General features: G+C 39.0%; 1 protein-coding gene across 1 annotated transcript in view; it reads right to left on the reverse strand.

Annotated features, from left to right (window-relative positions):
- Window positions 1-21,711, reverse strand: part of HYDIN (HYDIN axonemal central pair apparatus protein) — a 429,838-nt gene that overhangs the window by 396,923 nt on the left and 11,204 nt on the right. Inside the window, exon 2 of the mRNA XM_047836101.1 lies at window positions 14,981-15,104. The gene's annotated coding sequence lies outside the window, so the exon portion shown is untranslated. The remainder of the gene's footprint in view (window positions 1-14,980; window positions 15,105-21,711) is intronic.

The raw sequence follows: 21,711 nt of genomic DNA on the forward strand, positions 1-21,711 counted from the left end.
CAAGTTAGGGAGACCAGGTAGGAAGCCACTGTAATGATTGAGACTGGAGAGGATGATACTCTAGAAAATCAGGAGGAAATATTAAAAATTCCTCAACTCTCCTGTCTTCTCATGCCTCCAACACAGTCAAGCAAAAGAACCTTGAGTCCCCAAGGACTTTTGCTCTGGGCAATGCAGTAAGGCCTAGCATCTGTTTCTCGAGCAGCCAGTGGCTAGAGTTTGCCAGCGTCCGAGCGTCCTCTCATTGGAGGACCCTGGGGCACAGGCCCTCACCTGTTTCAGAGTCCACTGCGGGATTCCATGTGCACCTCCATCATCTGCTAAGTAAGTCTCCCTTCTCCCCAGTACAAGCCGTCTCTGCTCTGGCTGTTAGAAGGGGGCCATGCTCGCGGCCTGCTGGGCGCACTTTGGCAGAGCTACAAACACTGCAGAGATTAGCGAAGATGTGGTCAAGGCAGTGGAGATGCAGGCTCCTTCTTCATTTGAAAGTGAGTGAAGACAAACTATGGCAGATACTTTTCCCAAAAGCCAGTTGACCTCACGAATCCTCAGGGGTTTGGTCGCATATTCATTTTTTATTCGTTGCTTTTGTCAATTGATACAGCTCAAAGAACTCAAGTTCCGCGACCAGGAGCAATAGTTCCTACCGGACTACCGCCCTGTGGCTTGGCTGCCCTGGTTGGTGCTGAAGAGAGGCACGTGGTGGGTTGGTAAAGGGCATGGACTCTGTAGCACACAGATTTGGCTTTGAATCCTGGCTCCGTCACATACTATAATAAGATTTTAGTCAGTTACCTTACCTCTCCGTATCTGTTTCCCCTTTTGTAAAAATGGGCACAGCAGTACTCACTACAAAGGGCTGCTGTGAGGATTAAACATTATATTCTAGGGGGAGCACTTGTATACAGCCTGGAACACGGTCATCGCACTTGGCTGGTAGACACCTTTTGCAGGACCAGCCTGCACCAGGTCCACCCTGTGCCTCTGGGTACGTTACACCAAAGAAGCACACACACTAAGTGCCTACTGCTGGTATGGCTGGAGGCTTGCGGCAGTGGTACACAATGATGAGAGGATGGAACTCAACTGCCAAGGTTTTGAATCCCAACTACTTCACTACCTAGTTCTGTGGGATCCAGCAATAACATATCCTCTCTGTGCTCACTTCCCTCATGTGCAAAACGAGAGTAATACTAAGTACCGCCTCATCAAGTTACGGTGAATAAATGAGATTCATCCAGTACTGCATGCAGTTGAGAGTTTATTCATCCTCATTACTATTCAGTAGTACAATGTGTGAATATTCTATGATTTACTGATCCATTCTACTCTTCTAAGTTTATTTACTTATTTTGAGACAGAGACAGCATGAGTGGGGGTGGGAGGGGGGCAGAGAGAGAGAGAGAGAGAGAGAATCCCAAGTTCGATATGGGGCTCAAACTCACGAACCGTGAGATCATGATCGGAGCAGAAACCAAGAGTGGAGCTCCTAACCGACTGAGGGGATCCTTGGGACACTAACTTTGGAAAGTTCTGCCTAAACAGTTACAAGTTGGTTCCCCCAAGCTCAACTGAGTCAAGAGCCCTCACCACACGTCAGGTTCATCCCAGGCTGGTTGTTCCTTCTGCCCCTTGTCACAGCTTCTGTATTCAGGCTTTTCCGATTTCATCCCTGCTTGATGCGCTCAGTTCCTCCATGGGTTTCCACAAAACATTCACCTCGCACTATGTATTTAATGAATTAAGCAGCTCTCCCCAAAACTTTAAGGGGTCCCCCTGAACAGCCTTAAACCATCTCTTTGCCTGCTTAGCGTCCCTCTTTCTTTCTCTTCCCTGCAGCTTCTATTGTGGCCAGCAGTTTCGTTTTCTTGTCTTTTCTAGACTATTTCTGTCTCTTAAGCTCCTTAGGGGTAGGGGTCTCACATTTTATTCCACAGGGGATATACCAAGAAATTTCTTGACAAAGGTGGGTCTCATCAAGAGAAAATCTCAGCCTAGCTACACAGAGAATAAAATTGTATCTATTACATTACATAATAAATATTTTATACAAACATGGATGAAAATTTTTGACCTGGTTTGGGAAGTATTAAGCTGTCTGTCTTCTTTCTGTCTCTTTCCCAAGATCTTATAAGATGCAAGTCGACCCCCAATTACACATTTTTTTTTGTTCTTTTCTCCTACAGTTTATCAAGAAGGGCTAAACTAACTGTCTTCTTGTTTTAGGGACATCATGGAATTTTCCTCAACGGAACATGGCTTGATGCATTAACAAACCCCTCAAGAAACTGGCTTTGCAAGGGGAATTTTGTCTGCATCTTAAAAGTCAAGTGATGCATTTTTCCTAATGGGAAGCATTAAAAATTCAAGTCTGATTTGGACCAGACACCATAATAATGAGAAAGTCGTCAAAGCCATTTATCACGAAAGAGCTAGAGGGAGGTCAGGTCAGCTGGATGAGACTCTGGGTGACCTGGAGCCTCTCACTGAGGATCTTTTCTGTTCCTCTTGGAATGGGCACATCTGAGCAAAGGTGAGAACCTGTTTGGGGTGGAGGTCAGAAGTCGCACCTGGCTTTCAGTTCTTACTCAGCATGTCCGGACTCAGAGACAGTCAGGGAGTTTATTTACAGGGAAGTTAACAAGGAGAAGAGAGAGGTGTGGGGAAGAGCATACATGGGAGACAGAAGGTAGGCCAAGAGAGTATAAACTGTTTCGAAGCTTCTAGAAATCTGTCTGTGGCCCCACTTGAAAAGTTATTCTTTGGTTGCCAGAGAATAATAATAATGATATGGCTAACATTTATTGCATACTTTCTATATACCAGACACAGTATTTAATGTATACATGATAAGGTATTCAACTTTATTAGGTCACCAGAGAAATACAAATTCAAACTACAATGTGATAATGCTACAAGCCCATTAGAATGGCCAAAACGAAAACATCAAAAACACCAAGAGTTGGTGAGGATATGGAGCAACTGCTAGTAGGGATTTAACTTGGAACAACCACTTTGGGAAACTGGTTGGTGGTGCCTGCTCAAGCTGATATCCCCTGAGAAATTCTACTTGACCCAGAAATTGTATCCATAGTTTCACCAAAAGATGATGTATGAGAAATTTCAAAGCAGTACTACTTGTAAAAGCCCCAAACTGGAAACAACTGAAATCTCCACCAAGAGTAGAATGGATATGGGCACCTGGGTGGCTCAGTTGGTTAGGAGCAAATAAAAATGCTTCCTGACAAATTAAATCCCCCTTCTGATCAATAATTTAAGTTTTTTACCACAGTTTACTTAAGAGCTTGCTTTCCTTTGTGCATTAAGGAAGATCCACAGCTTTGCCTCAGCTCCTGTTTAAGCCCTTGAAATCAGCTGCCTTTCCACTCGAAGATACTCATTTTGCACCTGTACTTTTGGGAGGGAGAGAAAAAGCAGCAGTGCAAGAGGCTCACTTCTGGGACAACACTTGTCCCCGTTTTCCTTCTCCTTACCGATGTGCACGCTAGAAGGAAGCACTGATCTCAGGAGGACTTGAGTGCTTGCAAAATCTGGGCCCACTGATCTCTCAGCTAAGATTAAATTGAATATCTTTTCAATAAATTTAACTCAGCCTTTCTATTTTTCTTAATCTTAAAAACCAGTAGAGGAGCGCCTGGGTGGCGCAGTCGGTTAAGCGTCCGACTTCAGCCAGGTCACAATCTTGCGGTCCGTGAGTTCGAGCCCCGCGTCGGGCTCTGGGCTGATGGCTCGGAACCTGGAGCCTGTTTCCGATTCTGTGTCTCCCTCTCTCTCTGCCCCTCCCCCGTTCATGCTCTGTCTCTCTCTGTCCCAAAAATAAATAAACGTTGAAAAAAAAATGTTTTTAAAAAATAAAAAAATAATAAAAAAAAAAACCAGTAGAAACAAATATATTATGAACATGCTCTCGTCTCCAAATATTCACTCAGTCTATGGTCTCCTAAATTAGAGCGCAAATTCCAAGCATCAGATCAGAATCACCTTTCATGCTAGTAGGATTAGAATAACACAGTGTAGGGGCGCCTGGGTGGCTCAGTCAGTTGAGCGTCAGACTTCGGCTCAGGTCATGATCTCATGGTTTGTGAGATCGAGCCCTGCGTTGGGCTCTGTGCTGACCGCTCAGGGCCTGGAGCCTGCTTCGGATTCTGTGTCTCCCTCTTTCTCTGCTCCTCCTCCACTCACGCTCTGTCTCTCAACAATATATAAAGACTTAAAAAAAAATTTTTTTTTAATTAGAATAACGTAGTATAATCCAGGTTTGTTTAGAACAAGATGAGCCTGGATTTTAATTTGAAATCTGGTTGGAAAGTCACACAAAGGCCTTGGTAATAGCCCCTGCGAATGAGGGTGTGAAAGAAGAATCAAGGATCCGGGCCTGAAAAAGTAAAAGGGTGCAGTAGTTACAACTGAGACGGTGGAGGCTGCAGGGAGAGCAGGCTTTGGAAGAAATAGCCAGAGTTAGGAATAGGGTATGTTAAGGAGACAGTTCTACAATGAAATAAAGTTTGGGAGTCACTGACACAGATGATATTTGAAACTGTGACCAAATGAGATTACTAAGGGAGTAATGGCAGGGAGAGAAACGTCTTGTATGTCCGTGGGTGTGCCACATTAACATGAAGTTGGCTGGCCATTAATCTCCCCACACTCCCTCTCCCCAACCTAGGCTCAGTCAATCCATCACAGTGGAAGTTTCAGTGCTACCCCATGAAAAGCTAAAGCTGTGTAGGACAAAGTGCAGGAATTTCAGGCTCCTAGATAAGAGGAACTTGGGCTCAGCTCAGTCACTTCCAAGTGTATTACCTTGGGCAAATCTCTTAATCTCAATGAACCCTCATTTTTCATCTGTGAATTGGAGATCATTACTTCCCTCTAGCATATCTGTGTTAAATAAGTAGAATAAAAATACTTTGTAAAATACTTTATCCTTTACAAATCTTTATCATTCATCTCATTATAATCTCTGATAGTTGAGGGGAGAAAATGCTATGCTTCTCTTAGTGATTAGATATAAAATTTAGGAGAATACCTATCAATGTTTAAAATGCACATATCCTTTGATGAAGCAATTCCAATCATCCTACAAATACAGTTGCAGACGTATAAAGATAAATGTGTTAGGCACTGTTAAAAATTAGAAATCTGAAAAAATATGGATCAGTAAAGAAATCATGGTACATTCATACCTTGGAATGCCAGTTATTAAATATAATGAGAAATTTTACGCGTGTTGATATGAAAACATGCCCATGATACGTATGTAAAATAATAAATTGCAAATAATATATAGAGTATGATCCAATTTCTGTTTTAAGTTTCTGTATGTTCATATTGCACATTTTGATATGCACATAGCATAAAGACTAGAACTACTGACAGTGGTCAGTGTGTGTGGCTGAGGGGTTCATGTCCCTCTGAGGAATATGACTGATGTTGGAGAGAATGGTATGCACTTGCTCCTTTTTACACCTTGAAATTCTTTGAAGTTTTACAACAAACAAAAGGTATTTTAAAGACATACCCCAAACTAATCCCTGTGCTCCAAGATTCTTAAGAAGGTGGGCACCCTAGGAACACAGAGCACACACCCAAGTTCAGAAAGAAGGTCTCTACCAGGTTCCTGGTTATATTTCAATTTTATAAGCCACAGCTTTCTTTCCTCCAGTCCATGTGGTAACATGGAGACAGTTCACTCTTGAGGGGCCCCAAAGGAGGGCCATTTGGGGAAGGAAAAAGGAAATGCAAATGTATTCTGAAAACAGATGGTATCTGGAAGAGAAAGTGTGTTTGGCAGCAAGAAGGAAAATCACAGGAAGAGGAGAGAAAAGCAGTAAAAGAGAAACAGCCAAAGAAGGTGGTAATTAAGTGTGAAGCTGGTGACTTCCAAGGGACTTCTCAGTTTTGGCAAGAGTCAGGCCTCTGGACAATTCTGCTGAAGTGTGTAGACATTGTTTTACATTTCTTTTTTTTATTAAAATTATTCCATTAGAGCTATAGCTTGGAACCATGATATCCTGACACTGTTTGTTACCAAGATTCCAAGTATTTAAGTTCCTGAATAATTTACTTAATTTCATAGTTCCAGGTTAGCCCTCTCATTCATTTTGATATGTTTCCTGAAGTGGAAGATGAAGGGGAGAGTCACTGCTGATGGTGAGAAAGTTGTATACATGCCTCACCACCTCCTAATGCTTCTTCTCTGGGCTCTGGAGCCCTCCGTGGGTCACTGCCCGAGTAGGCAGGACAACGATGATGTTGCGAGATGCCTGTGACAATCAAGAGTCATGCCACTTCCCACTTCATTTATAGTATGAACCAAAGTACAAGTGTCTGAAGTGTCCAATAACAAAGAGATTAACTGATGGATTATTTTTGCACTAAATCGCTTGCTGTTACAGCTGCTGAGGATGTCAAAGAGCACCTAGGAACTATGACCATTCCAGCAGGGAACAATTTCAGGGGTTAGAGACCAGCTATCCTACTCAATGAAGGACAGAAGTCCTTATGTCTGTATCAATCTTCCTGTTATACCAGTGACATTTCACAGACAAGATTACAAAGGACAGGCTTTATATTTGGTCCTAAATAACCTCTTAATTTGAGAAAAACTCAACCAAAACCAAGAATACATTGTGATTTCTCAAATTATCGTTCTATCTTTGGTTTAAGATGCATACAAACCACCAAAATGATGGTCAGGAAATAAGTCTTCTCCTCTAGACATACTCAAAACCTTTCTGGGTCTCATAAACAAAGCTTGTGATACAAATTTATTTTAACAGGGAACTTTTGGATTACATGAGCTCCAGACATTGTATATAAAAGGGCTGAGGTTCTAGATACTTAAATTACCAAGTTATTTTATATGTGTGTGTATATGTACACATATATATGTATGTGTATATATATATATATATATATATATATATATATACAGTACATGTATATGTGAGTATATACATATACATACACAGTACATGGAATAGGAAGTTATTTACATAGTCCTTTCTACCTATATTATTATCTCATTTAACCACCATAAAGGAAGGTAGAGTTCACCTGTGAGTATGTCAGTTGACTCAGACAAAGATCTTTTTTTAACATAATCACAATGTCTTTATCACACATAACAAAGTTAACAAGTCCTTTATATCATTTAAATTCCCAGATCCTATAAAGTTTCCCCAGTTGTCTCAAAATGTCTTTTTATAACTAGTTCATCTGAATCTAAATACAAACAAGGTCCACACATTGCATCACACACACACACACACACACACAGACTCCCCAGCTCTATCCACTAGTAGGGTGAAAGGCTGGGGGCAATGGTATCCAACAGCACTAACACCTGATTTTGGTTTCTAAGTATTACTCTCCACTAAAAGGAAGCAGGGGGAAATAGCTGATCCAAGGGTTAGAGCAAGGAAAGTATAAGATGTGCTCAGGACCTCTTGTGCTAGAAAGTAAGGAAGTAGTCAAAGAATAATGGGTCAGGCACAAAGGTCAGATTGATGGGGCTCAAAATAAATAACGATAGTAAAAGATTACAACCCATTAAATAAAATGAGAATCCATTGATTTGCTGATATAAATAAGTGAATACAATAAATGTTGGATGAAGAACAGGATATTTACATATTTTCAAAGTACCTCCTCAAAAAATACTTAATGATTACAAAGGAAAAAGAGTAACTTCACAGTGAAGAAGTCCAATAGACTCCACCTGAATAAACTAATCAAAATGAGCATCATCAGTAATGGGACAAATAAAAATCAGATACCACTTGACACAAACGTACAAAAGGACTCTTGCTACAAAGGATGTTATTAATACAAGTGAGCATTTATGTTAATTTCTGAAATTTGATGACTGTAGTGTGGTTATCTAAGAGAGTGTCCTTATTTATGGAAAATGCAAAGTATTTCAGGTATTCAGTATTCAGGGATGAAGGGGCATCAGCTTGGTAACTTCCTCTCAAATGGCTGAAAAAAGTAATTCATTGTACTATACTTGACATTCTTGGTAAGTTTGAGATTATTTCAATAAGAAAAAATTATACAATTAACAAAATACCTTATCTATAGAGAGGATCATATGGTTCTTATCCTTTCTTTTATTAATGTGGTATATCACATTGATTGATTTGTGAATACTGAACCACCCTTGTATTCAGTGACTGATGAATGGATAAAGATGTGGGATATATACATGGTGGAATATTACTTAGTCATCAAAAAGAAAGAAATCTTGCCATTTGCAACGACATGGATGGAGCTAGAGTGTATTATGCTAAGTGAAATAAGTTAGTCTGATAAAGACAAATACCAAATGATTTCACTCATGTGGAATTTAAGAAACAAATGAACATAGGGGAAAGAAGAAGGGGGGTGCAAACCATAAGAGATTATTAACTATAGAGAACAAACTGAGGGGAGGTGGGGTGGGGGATGAGCTAAATGGGTGATGGGCATCAAGTAGGCCACTTGTGATGAGCACAAATGTTATATGTAAGTGGTGAATCACTAAACATTAAATTCTACTCCTAAAACTAATATTGCATTATATGTTAACTGGAATCTAAAATAAAAATTTTTTAACATTTATTTATTTTTAAGAGAGAGAGAAATAGTGCAAGCAGAGGAGGGGCACAGATGGAGGGAGACACAGGATTGGAAACAGGCTCCAGGCTCTGAGCTGTCAGCACAGATCCCGATGCGGGGCTCAAACTCAAGAACCATGAGATCATGACCTGAGCCAAAGTCAGAAGCTTAACCGACTAAGCCACCCAGGTGCCCCACTAGAATTTAAATAAAAACTTGAAACAAAGAAAAAACAAAAAACCACCTTCCCTCATCAGCTATCTTTTCCTGAACACAGTTCCTACAGGAAAGACAGAATACTTAATACTTAATTATTAAGACTTAATACTTAATTAATACTTTATTAATTTTAATTAGCATAGACTCAGGTGTGGTTGAAAGGGCCTTATTATGAATGAGAATCAATGTTCCTGTCACCCCTATCACTTAGGAAATTCCAATTTTAGGAGCTCTGTGCCAGGTACAAGAGCAGATCAAATATATGTATTTATTATTATGTCACAATATCACAATGATATTGACAGATAAGTGACAGATCTGGGAGTCCACTTGTTTTATTCACAAGTGTTTATTTCTCTAATAGAAACATTTAAAAGTAATAAGCACTTCAATTTCTAGAAGCACCTTACCCTAAAGCTAGAGTTGTCAATGTAGTATCATTCACTCTAGTCTCCTAACATTCAAATTTTTTTTTTCTGATGTAAGAAAGGCTAACCCAAAAACCACTCACCAATGCCAGAGGGAGCTCACACATCCATGCAACAAATTTTATTGAGTGCCTACTATGGGCCAAACACTGTTCTTGGCACTGATGGGAGAACAGTGAGCACTACAGCAATAAACTCCTGCTTTTGTGGAGTTTACTTTCAAGTGGGAAGAAACAAACCACAACAAAATAAATATGTAAACTACAGAGTACGAGAAAAACAAAGCAGGAAAGGTCAATACAGAGGGAGATACAATTTTAAATAAACAGTTGCAGGGTGGACCCTACTGAGAGGATGACATTTGAGTAAACACTTGAAGAGCCATGTGCTTTTCTGAAGGAAGAGACTTCAGGCAGAGGAAACAGCTTGTGTGAAAATCCTGAGGTACAAATGTGCTTTGAATGTTTATGAAATAGTAAGGGAGCCACTGTGGCTGGAGAGGAATAAGCAAAGCGAAGAGAGAAGAGAGAAAGGAGGTAATGTGAAGGTCAGAGGGGACAGAGCACCACTACAGGCCATTTTAAGGACTTGGGCTTTTACTCATTATGTGGGAAATCATCTGTGATTTTTTGGAAAGAGAAATGACTTTATCCAACTTGCATTTTAACAAGATTGCATCTCTCTGGCTGCTGTGTTGAGTACAGAATGAGGAGGAGCGAGCATAGAGACATGGAGAGACCAGTTAGGAAGCTACTGTAATAACCTAGACGGGAGATGATGGTGACGAAGACAAGGGTGATAGCAAGAAGGAAGGTAAAAAGTGGCCACATTATGGTAGCTTTAAAAGTAGAGGGGCGCCTGGGTGGCTCAGTCGGTTAAGTGGCTGACTTCGGCTCAGGTCACGATCTCGCGGTCCGTGAGTTCCAGCCCCGCGTCGGGCTCTGGGCTGATGGCTCAGAGCCTGGAGCCTGTTTCTGATTCTGTGTCTCCCTCTCTCTGACCCTCCCCCGTTCATGCTCTGTCTCTCTCTGTCTCAAAATTAAATAAACGTTTAAAAAAAAAAAAAAAGGAATAAACCCTAAACCAGGATAATTAACATATTAGCTCAAGACCTGGAACTAGTTTTTTTCTTGGGGAAAAAAAAAAAAACATGACCTCATCAAAAAACAAACACAAAAACAAAAACACCACACGACCTTCCAGGACCCTGACATTTCACGGCAGCCACAGGTTCAGAAGACCTTCTGTATTTTTCCTTCCTTCACCTCAAAACTCAATTGTCACGTGACCACCCATAATGGTGACGTCACGCCTGCAGGATTCCTGAAGCCTGAGACAAATATAGCCTGTTTCACACTGCCTCACACTGACTTGTAATTATTTGTTTACCTGTTTATCTTTCCATTAGACTCAGAAGTCATCAAAAAGGTGAGGCTATGCCCTTTCATCACTGAAACCTATGAACAGTAATTCATTAACTTCTCATTCACTTAACTAGTAATATGTGTCAGACATGGTACTGTTTTCAGGCATCTACTCTTCACAGATCCTGTGAGACGGGCATTATTTATTCCTCTTCCCAGATAAAAAAATTGAGATTCAGAAAGGTTAAGAAACTTAACAGTCATGTTAAGCTGAGTGTGGCAGTCCTGGCCAATGCCAAATTCTGGGCTAAATAATGGCCCCCGCAAATATGCCACATCCTAATTATGGGAACCTGTGAATGTTACTGCGTATGGAAAATGGGACTTTATAGGTGTGATTAAATTACGGGTTTTGAGGTGGGGTGATTATAATGAATCACCCAGAATGGACTCAATGTAATCACAAGAATCCTTACAAGAGGGAGGCAGGAGATGATATTGAATAGCAGCAGATGTGGCAACAGAAGCAGGAGTTGAAGTGATTTAAGGAAGGGACCATGAGCCAAGGAAAGCAGGCAGCCTTGAGAAGCTGGAAAGGGTAAAGACACATTCTCCCTTAGAGCCTCAAGAAGGAACACAGACCTGCCAATAAATACCTTGATTTTAGATTTCGAACTTCAGAACAGAGAGACAATAAATCTGTGTTGCTTTAAACCACTAAGTTTGTGGTAATTTGTTAATGGTAGCAATAGGGAACTGACATGGTGCTCTTTGCCTCTAATCTCCTATGGCCTTTACATCCCCAGGACCTGAGGTAGTCCATGGATATCTGCTAATTACTGAAGGAGGAAGAGTGTCTCTTCCAGGGTGTCTCTTATCTGGCCCAATCTGAACTGACAGGGAGAGTCTAGCCTTCCTCAGGGAGAGGGAGGTTCGGCCAGGTACATCTGTGGTGGTATGTGTTTTCCTAATTGGTAAGTTGAATGGATGTGCTAGTAATAATCTGAAGCTTGTTCTATGTCAGTCAGTATCCTTGGAAGACATGACAAAATGCAATTCCAACTTACAGCTGTGATTTAGAGCCACAGGGGTGCTGGAGGGAGGTAGGAAGAGAAGAGGAATTGGCTATTTTTAGGCCACCAATTTAGGCTCTTTTTTCCAGTTCCTATAATAGTGCATTAAATATCACAAATGATGCTGTGGAAATTATAAGCAGCAAAAAGATGAGCTGAGATCACATTTTATAATCTAATTCCCTAAATTATTTCATGACAAATTGGAGCAAATGCACCAACTCTACCTTCCTCTTTCTCTGAGACCCTCATGGCCCATTCTTTAAAAAAGGAAGATGATATCAATAAGGAAACAGTTTTCCAAATTAATAAATTCAATACACCTCATAGCTTAGCTGCTCAAGAAATAAAGAGCTGGAAATCTGAACACTGCTTAGATTGTGCAGATGGCTCGCCATGCCATGAAGAGTTACTTCCCCCTTCTGCATCCCAGTTTCTCCAGCAGGTTAAAATCCCACACTTTGAGGGTGCCTGGGTGGCTCAATCAGTTAAAGCAAGTGGATCTTGATTTCGGCTCAGGTCATGATCTCATGGTTCGTGAGGTTGAGCCCTACATCGGGCTCGGCACAGGCATGGAGCGTGCTTGGGATTCTCTCTCCCTCTCTCTGTCCTTCCCCAGCTCATGCTCACTCACAGACTCTCTCCCTCTCTCACAAAATAAAGAAATAAACATTTTAAAATACAAAATATAAATCCTACTCTTTGAAAGTAAAAACTTCAAAACAGCTTTTGATCTTTTAAGAACAAGCACTGCATAAGCATAAAGATGGTTACAATTTGGGGCACCTGAGTGGCTCAGTCGGTTAAGTGTCTGACTTCAGCTCAGGTCATGATCTCACGGTTCCTGAGTTCAAGCCCCGCTTCAGGCTCTGTGCTGACAGCTGGGAGCCTGGAGCCTGCTTCGGATTCTGTGGCTCCCTCTCTCTCTGCCCCTCCCCCCTTCATGCTCTGTCTCTGTCTCTCTCCCTCTCTCTCTCTCAAATAAATAAAACATTAAAAATACATATATATATATGTATAGTTACAATTCCAGCTAAAAGCAAGCATTTAGAACTGAATCTCAAATTCACATATGCTTGTATCCCATAATCTACCTGTAGTTGAGGTAGAAGGTAAAATAAATTGAGTAGACCTAAGGTAAAATCAGTCACTGCCCTCAGTCTAGACCTTATGATTACACTGGCAATCCCCACATTCCCAGCTTGCCTGGTTTTGCAGCCAAAGTTCCCAAGGGTTCTGAATAGCTTTGGAATCTGAATAAATCACACACTAGGGGGCCACTGAGACCACCAGAAACTCAATTTATTTGCAACCTGAGACAGGATTTTATTGCTTCTCAGATTAACAGTTAAAAATGTTTTGCTTTTCTGTCTCAGGGGTGTTAGTTTGATGTATGAGGCAGGAAGATTATTAAATCTTCGGTGCTTCCAAAGATGTAAATTAAACCACAGCACCTCCTTAGCCACCTTCCCTGGATGAGCTGGAGATTTATTATTAACTTGTCACTCTCACATGCTCATCAAAACAAGCAGCACCATGATTAATTACACCTATTTCTTTAAGGATACCTGTCGTTTCAACTTCTTGTGGACAGGATATGACAAAGTCTTCTGATTTCCTTGCAGAGCTAAGCAGGAGGATTTTTAGAGGGGAGAAGAGAATCACCATCCTCTCCTCATCATTTCCATGAATATATTTGAAAGAAATGTGGCAGGTATGTAACTGAATATTGTTCTTTTAGTTTTAAATGAAATTGCCCTTGTCCCTTTTTTAAATTTTGATTATGGAAATTGATAAAAATAAGAAAAGATGAGATAATAAAATAATTAATCCCCACATACACATCATCTAACTTCAGTAATTACCATTTTCTCATTTTTGTCTTTAACACATTTCTTTCCCCTTCACCCTTTTTTTTTATTTTAAATATTTTAAAATAAACTCCCACTGTCATACCATTTTACCTTGAAATACATTAGAATTTATCTCTGACAAACAAGATTTTTAAAAATATATCTGTAATATCATTATACTACTTAATAAAATCACAATAATTCTTTAATACTTCTTCTTTTTTAAATGTTTGTTTATTTTTGAGAGAGAGAGAGAGAAGAGCATGAGTAGGGAGGGGCAGAAAGAGAGGGAGACAACAGAATTAAGAGCAGGCTGGAGGCTCTGGCCTGAAAGCCCAGAGCTCGACGCAGGGCTCGAACCCATGAACTGTGAGATCATGCCCTGAGCCAAAGTCAGATACTTAACCGACTGAGCCATCTAGGTGCCCCATAAGTCCTTAACACTTCTTTTTTTTTTTATGTTTATTTTATTATTTTTGAGAGAGAGAGAGAAGGACAGAGCATGAGCGGGGGAGAGGCAGAGAGTAAGAGGCAGGCACAAAGTCCAGAGCAGACTCTAGGCTCTGAGCTGTTAGCACAGAGCACGACACCGGGCTTGAACTCATGAACCGCGAGATCATGACCTGAGCCAAAGTCAGACACTTAACCGACTGAGCCACCTAGGCACCCCCTTAACACTTCTAATATATAGCCCATGTTCTAACGTTCCTGATTGCCTACCAAAAATCCTTCTGGTGTAAAACAAGATCCAAAGTCTACACGTTGGATTTGGTTGATGTGTCTTTCACTAACACCTTTTCTCCCATATCCTTTAGAATATCACCAAAATGATCAATATTTTTTCTCCAGGATAAACAAATCCATCCAAACTTAACATAAGCTCCTGGTGAAAGCTCATTCATGTAATATTTTTGAGGACAGGATGATCATTTATCATTCAAACAAAGAAACTCTGGAGTGAAAGGGAGATGCTGTTTATACCAGTGTAAACCAGGACAAAAAGTCACCCTGCCAGTAGTGATATCAGGAATAAAACAGGAAGATCCGATTTCTAGTTTCTAGATGGGTATAGAGAGCTGGAAAAGAGGTAGAAAGAGTGTCCCTCCCATCCTGATAATTAAAAAAAAAGTTGGCAAACTATAAGTGAACAACTTTTCCTGCATCCATCAGAGTTGAAGTTGAGGAAATGCCAACTAGTTCCACATCTGAGTTGAGACAAGTGTCTACAGGGAGACAGAGTACAAGCACTTGTTTACTTGGGGCAGTTGAACACTGGGAGGAAGAATTCACTTAGAATTGTTAATAAAATAGTGGAGGCTAAGAATTGGCTGGTGGCACAATACGGAGCCCTGAAGGCTACAGATAAAGGGGAGTTAACACCACTTGCAGGCTTCTCTCTCTATGGATGCCAACATACTCACAAAAAACAATGGCAAGAGTCCGAGAAAGCATCCCTCAGGCTTCAGGGTCAGGCTTCAGGGTGAGGAATAGCAGCTGCTGCAGGAAGGCCATGGAGCCCAGCCCGGATCCTTCTTCTCTCTCTCCCTTATGACAACAAAAACAAACACAAACAAACAATCACTGGTGATGTGGTGTAAAAAACAAAACAAACAAACAAAAATCGAGAAATAAGTTCTTAATGCCAAGAGACGAAACAATCAACAGAACCAAACTCATATATAACACAGATGTCAGAGCTATCAACATTTAATTTAAAATAACTTTGGGGGCCCCTGGCTGGCTCAGTCTGTGGAGCATGTGACTCTTGATTTCAGAGTTGTGAGTTTGAGCCATGCATTGGTTACAGAGACTACTTAAAAACAAAACCTTAAAAAAAATTTTTTTAATAAAATAACTATGAAAAATATGTCAAAGCCTCCAATGGAAAAAATAGAGAACATTCATTGTCAGATGAGTAATTTTAGCAGAGAGATGCTTACTGTAAGAAAAAATCAAATGAAAATGCTGGAAATGAAAAACATAGTATTGGAGATCAAGATGGTCACTGACAGGTTCATCAGTAGAAGAATTCGTGAAATATTCAAACTGAAAGAGAGAAATGAGTAAAAAATAAAAAGAGAATATAGCATCCAGGAAATACAGGACAACATCAAATGATCTAATGGATATACAATTAGAATTCCAGAAGGAAAAAAAGACAGGGAATTGGGTAGAATAAATACTTGAAGGGATAACGGCTAAGAATTTTCAAAATTAATAACATTTATCAAACTACAGATCAAACCACCTACCAAGATAAATATCTGAGCCAGAGACGGACATATCATATCCAACTTCTAAAAACAAAAAAACAAAGAGAAAATCTTGAAGGCAGGCAAAGGGGAAAACTTTTCAAAGAGAAATAAATATAGGAATTATAACAGCCATCTTGTTAGAAGCCAGGGAAGCTAGAAGACAGTAGAGTGACATTTTTAAAGGGCTGAATGAGAGAGTAACATCATCAAGATAGAGGAGTAGGAGCCTCCATTCCCCACCCCACCCCACCCCCAAAAAACAAGTAGACACCTATCTGTGAACAAAAAACAACTCTGTGAGAGTTTAAAAGTCCACTTAAGAGCTTCAGCAACACAACAGAGCAAAAGACCTGAGAATAACCATACAAAAAGGGTAAGAAGTTTCATTCTGCCTGCATCACCCCATCGCCCCAGGCTGGCATTGTTCCGTGCCAAGAGGGCTCAAGAGAATTCCCCTCACTGGTAAAAGGAAGGAAGGGTGAGCTACAAGCTTCCCCAGCCTTTGGGAGCACTGCACAAAGAACCCACTTCAGTTGCACCCTGCCCAGAGACCAGCAAAGCTAAGACATCTAGAAATGGCTAGGAACAGAGAACAAGGGCAGGGGCTACGAGTGTCAGCCACACGGTGTGAGCAGCTGTGGTTCCCAGTGGCCTGCTCTGCAGAGCATCACAAAAATCTTCACTTCTGAGGACCTCAACAGCCCTTGCAGATGCTACACACCCCATCCCCAGCTTTCACCACTGCGAATCACATTAAAGACTCCAGCAGACTGCTTCACAAAGGACCCCAGCAGCTTTTTGCTACTGAGAATCCAACAGCCAGCACAGCCCCTGCAGACCTCCTGCAGTTTTGCCAGTGAGATTTTCATGCTCACAGATACCAGCTACCACTCATCAGCTCAAGCTCACGCTCTCTCAAAATAAATAAATAAACTTAAAAAATGTATTAACATAAATAAAAATTAAATAAAAGATTAAAAATGGGCAGAGGATCTGAACAGACATTTTTCCAAAGACAGAAAGATGGCAAACGGGTATATGAAAAGATGCTCAACATCATTTATCATTGGGAAAACACAAATCAAAACCACAATGAGATATTACTCCATACTTGTTAGGATGGCTGTTATCAAAAAGACAAGAAATAGGTGTTGGTGAGGATGTGGAAAGGGAACACTAGTGCACTGTTAGTAGGGATGTAAATTGGTGCAGCCTCTATGTTTTACTCCACTGAAACAGTATGGAAGTTCTTCAAAACACTAAAAATAGAACTACCATATGATTCAGCAATTCCACTTGAGTAAATACCTGAAGGAAATGAAAACACTAAATTGAAAAGATGAGGGGCACCTGGTGGCTCACTCGGTTGAGCGCCAGACTTCCACTCAGGTCATGATCTCACGGTCCGTGAGTTCAAGCCCTGTGTCGGGCTCTGTGCTGACAGCTCAGAGCCTGAAGCCTGCTTCAGATTCTGTGTCTCCCTCTTTCTCTGCCCGTCCCGCACTCATGCTCTCTCTCTCTCTCTCTCAATAATATAATAAATAAACGTTAAAAATTAAAAAAAAAAGATGTATGCACTGCCATGTTCATTGCAGCATTACATTACTCACAATAGCCAAAACATGGAAACAGCCTAAGAGTCCAGTGATGGATAAATGGATAAAGAAGATGAAGTATTATTCAGCCATTAAAAAAAAAAAAAAGGACATCCTGCCATTTGCAACAACAGGATGGACCTTAAGGGCTTTATGCTAAATGAAATAAGACAGAAAAAGATAAATACCATATGATCTCATTTATATGTATAATCTAAAACAATTTTTTTAATGAGTTCATGACTATAGAGAATAGACTGGTGGTTGCCAGAAGCAGGAAGGTTTTATATATATATACAGTTAATAATACTGTTATATTTGAAAGTTGCTAAGAGAGTAGATCTTTCTCATCATAGGAAAAATATTATAACTACATTGATGAATGTTAACTAAACTTATTGTGGTGATCATTTCACAATACATACATATATTGAATCATTATGTGGTACACCTGAAACTGTTATCATGTTATGTCAATTATATCTCAATTTTTAAAAATAAAGCAGAAATTGTTTAGTTAGAAAAAAAACAGTGAGTAAATCACAACAGCTGGTTCTTTGAAACCTAGTCAACAAAACAGAAATAGTTAACTTGATTTTTAAACGATCAGGAGAAAGCACAAGCACAAAATAGAAACAAGGTCAGAAGAGGAATTTTTTTTAATCATGAGACTACTTTGCACAACTCTATGAAATAAAAAATTTTTAAAGAAAATATAGATGAAATACACAACATTCTAAACAAATGAACTGTGTAAAAAGAAATATGGAAATAGAAAGTCATAAAAGAGCTCCCCCACAAAAAGGCACTAGGCTCAGCCAGTTTCACAAAGAAGTCTACCAAATCTGTCTAGATCAGATGATGTAAATGCTACTTAAACTATTTCACAGCGTTGAAAACAAAATGTCTAAACTATTTTTATAAAACAAATTTAATATTAATTCCAAAAGCAGACAAACATTGCTCAATAAAATACAACTATAAACCAATCTTACTTATTAATGTTAATGCAATAATTGTAAATAAAATAGTAGCACATAGGATCCAAAAATCATCATGATCAAGTAGTGTTTGTTCAATATCTGCAAATACAATTAATTATATTAATAGAACTAATGACAAATATATACTGATCTCCACAGATTTTAGCAATGGAAAAACTACACATTTGTTTTTAAAAAGTCTCAAAAATAGGAATATCTCATTGATATAAATAATAAACTTTAAAAAATCAGCAGCCAATATAATGGGAATACACTAGGACAGCAGTTCTCAAACTATGGTCTTATTTATTTCCCCTTTACACCATGTTAATAGTTTCACTGATGATGCAGAAGCACTGATGGGCAAAATTGTTGGTGCCTTAGCACAAATCAAGGTAGCGGCACCAAACTTCTCTATGTGGTCATTGTATGAACATCAGACATGTTCATTATGGTGGAAAAGAGCTATTTTTAATTAAGAATATCCTTAATAAGGTGGTTAAAAATAATTAACTCTATTAAGTTTTGACCTTTGAGTAGGTGGCTTTAACATTCTAGGTGAAGAAGTGGAAAGTAGGCAGAAAGCACTTCTCCTGCATCCTGAAGCAGGATGGCTGTCACCAGGAAAAGCCTTTCTGTGATTGAGTTACAAACTGAGGATGAGCATTTTTCATGGAACACATTTACTTGGAAGAACTGGAAGACAAACTATACTTATTATATAGTTTATAGTTACAGTTTATAGTTTTAGATATGGATATTTGACAGATATTTCCTACATAATTAATACAGTAAGCTCTCATTTCAAGGAAAACAACTGACAATATTCATTGCTATGAGAAAATGTAAGCATCCAAGAAAAAATTAAAAGTTTAGATTTTTTTCTGATGAGATCAGCAGTGATGTTTAAAAATATGACTTTTTGGATACCGTATAAATCAAATGCATTCAACATTTGCAAGATCTGCATAACTCCATGAACTCATTTTCCAAATAACAAATTCGTGGTGTTACAAAACCACATGTGGGTAAGCAATCCATTCAAAGTGCAAGACAGACCAATGGATTTTAAAAGAGTACAAAAAGTTTACTAATATAGTTTAAGATTCTTCTTTGCAATCAACTGTTAAGAAACTATCACCTGTCAAATTTTAGATTAGCATCAAAGAACATCCATAAGTACCTGAGAATGTTTTTAAAATACTCCTCCCTTTCCTAATTGCCAATATATTTGAGTCCAGATTTTTTCAAGTACTTCAACCAAAACAACGTATTGCAACAGATTGAATGTAAAAACAAATATAAGAATTTAGCTGTCTTCTATTATAAAGACAAAAAAGACCTACAAAAATGGAAACACTGCCATGCTTCTTTTGTTTTAAATGTTATTTTTCATAAAATGTATTTATGTGAACACATAGTAGTTTTATCTTTGTCATTTTTCAATTAGTTAATAAAACGTAAAATGCTTATGAACTTTAGCTTCCGATACAGAACATCTCAACAGACATAACTCTAATGAACAAAAGCTTTTTGGATTCTTCAATAATTGTTAAGAGAGTAAAGGGGTCCGGAGACCAGAAACTTTGAGAACCACTGCACTATGGACATTCCCATCAAGGTCAGGATGATGTCGAGTCTGGCAGAAAATATACAAGATGAAACAGGCATATGTTGTGCCAGAAAGTATTGAAGCTATTGAAGACTTTTTGAATTATATAAAAAATATCATAGGTATCAACCTAAAGGAGCCCTTTCCCTCACCCACCCAAGCCAAAATAGGATAATTTGAGCATCGGATGAGAACACTATTTGTAATTTAGTTTAAAAACTACAAAAGTAAGTTAGTTTAAAAACTACAAACAAAAAAAAAATCCATTGGTCACCTTTGAAGGTTGCTAAAACATCACCTTATGGTTCTGAAAACTGAGAATGTTTTAAAACATTAAGCACTTTCCCTGAATAACCTATTTCAGGAAAAACAAATAGTGGATAACTTCAAGTACATATTATAAAGCCCAATGAATACTGAAGAAATGTGGTTAGAAAATCACTAAATGGTGGGGGCTGGGCGGCTCTGTCAGTTAATTATCTGACTCTTGTTTTTGACTCAGGTCATAATCTCAGGATTGTGAGGTGAGGCTCCATGCTGGGGGTGGAGCCTGCTTAAATCTCTTTCTCTCCCTTTACCCCTCCCCACTCCTGGCTTGTGTGCCTCTCTCTCTCTCTCTCTCTCTCTCTCTCAAAAAATAAAAAAAAGAAAAAGAAAAATTCACTAATTTGCAACCTCTAATAGAGCTAAGTATCAATATTCAATAAATGCTAAAACTATTAAATGAAATATCAATAGAAAATTAGTAGCATATAAATAAGGTTGACATTTGAATCTGATTAACCTTAATGTCAAGGAGGGAGGCAACTAGCCATTTTGTCCTTTGTGATGTGATAAAAAAGGAAGTACACAATACCACTTAGAATGTTTTCTTGCCAAAAGTAATCAGTCCTCTAGATCTAGCTACCAATTCATAGGAAATATGTGGCTTGGAGATACAAATCAAAAGATGAAATAGCCAAATCCAGCCTGTGGAAACTACAGGACAGTTAACATGGCATGGAAAAGAAAATGTTGGACTGCAGAGTGGGGTAAGGGACTTTAAACAGATAGACTTCAGAGGCACACAAAGCAAGTGCAATGTGTCAACCTCATTTGGATCCTTATTTGAACCAACTGTAAAAGGCATTTTTGAGACAACCTGAAAATTTTGAACATGGACTAAGTATTCGGTGATATTAATTTTGTCACATGTGATAAAGTCCTTATCTGTTAAGAGAGATTTCATGAATTTGTTTTAAAGTACTAAAAAAAAAAAAGTGTAGGAGGATAATTCAAGTTCAGCAAAATGTTGGTAGTTATGGAACCTGGCTCAGGGTATGTGAAGGGGTTGTTAACCTGATTTTAATTTTGTGTGTGTTTGAAAGTTTCCTATAATTAAAAAATCAAGTAGTATTCTGGTATTCTGTAGACACCTATACCGACAATATGAAATACAAAATAAGTATATGCCATAGCACCCTGCCCTTAAATTTATAATTCAAGCAGGAAAATGAAAGAACGGAGGAAAAAAAAGAAAGAACAATGTAAGGTTGTTTAGGGTAATGCTCAGGGTAAGCTTACTGCTTATTCAAGCAGTAAGCGCAATCACTGTAGGAAGAGATTAATATTACTTGAGTTATCTAATAGTTACAGGAATGATGTTTACTCCAATTAGAAAAAAAATTCACTAGGATATGTTTATGCTTCTTTTGTATCTTCTCAGCC

The sequence above is a fragment of the Prionailurus viverrinus genome, chromosome E2, assembly GCF_022837055.1.
Source record: "Prionailurus viverrinus isolate Anna chromosome E2, UM_Priviv_1.0, whole genome shotgun sequence".
Classification (NCBI taxonomy): domain Eukaryota; kingdom Metazoa; phylum Chordata; class Mammalia; order Carnivora; family Felidae; genus Prionailurus; species Prionailurus viverrinus.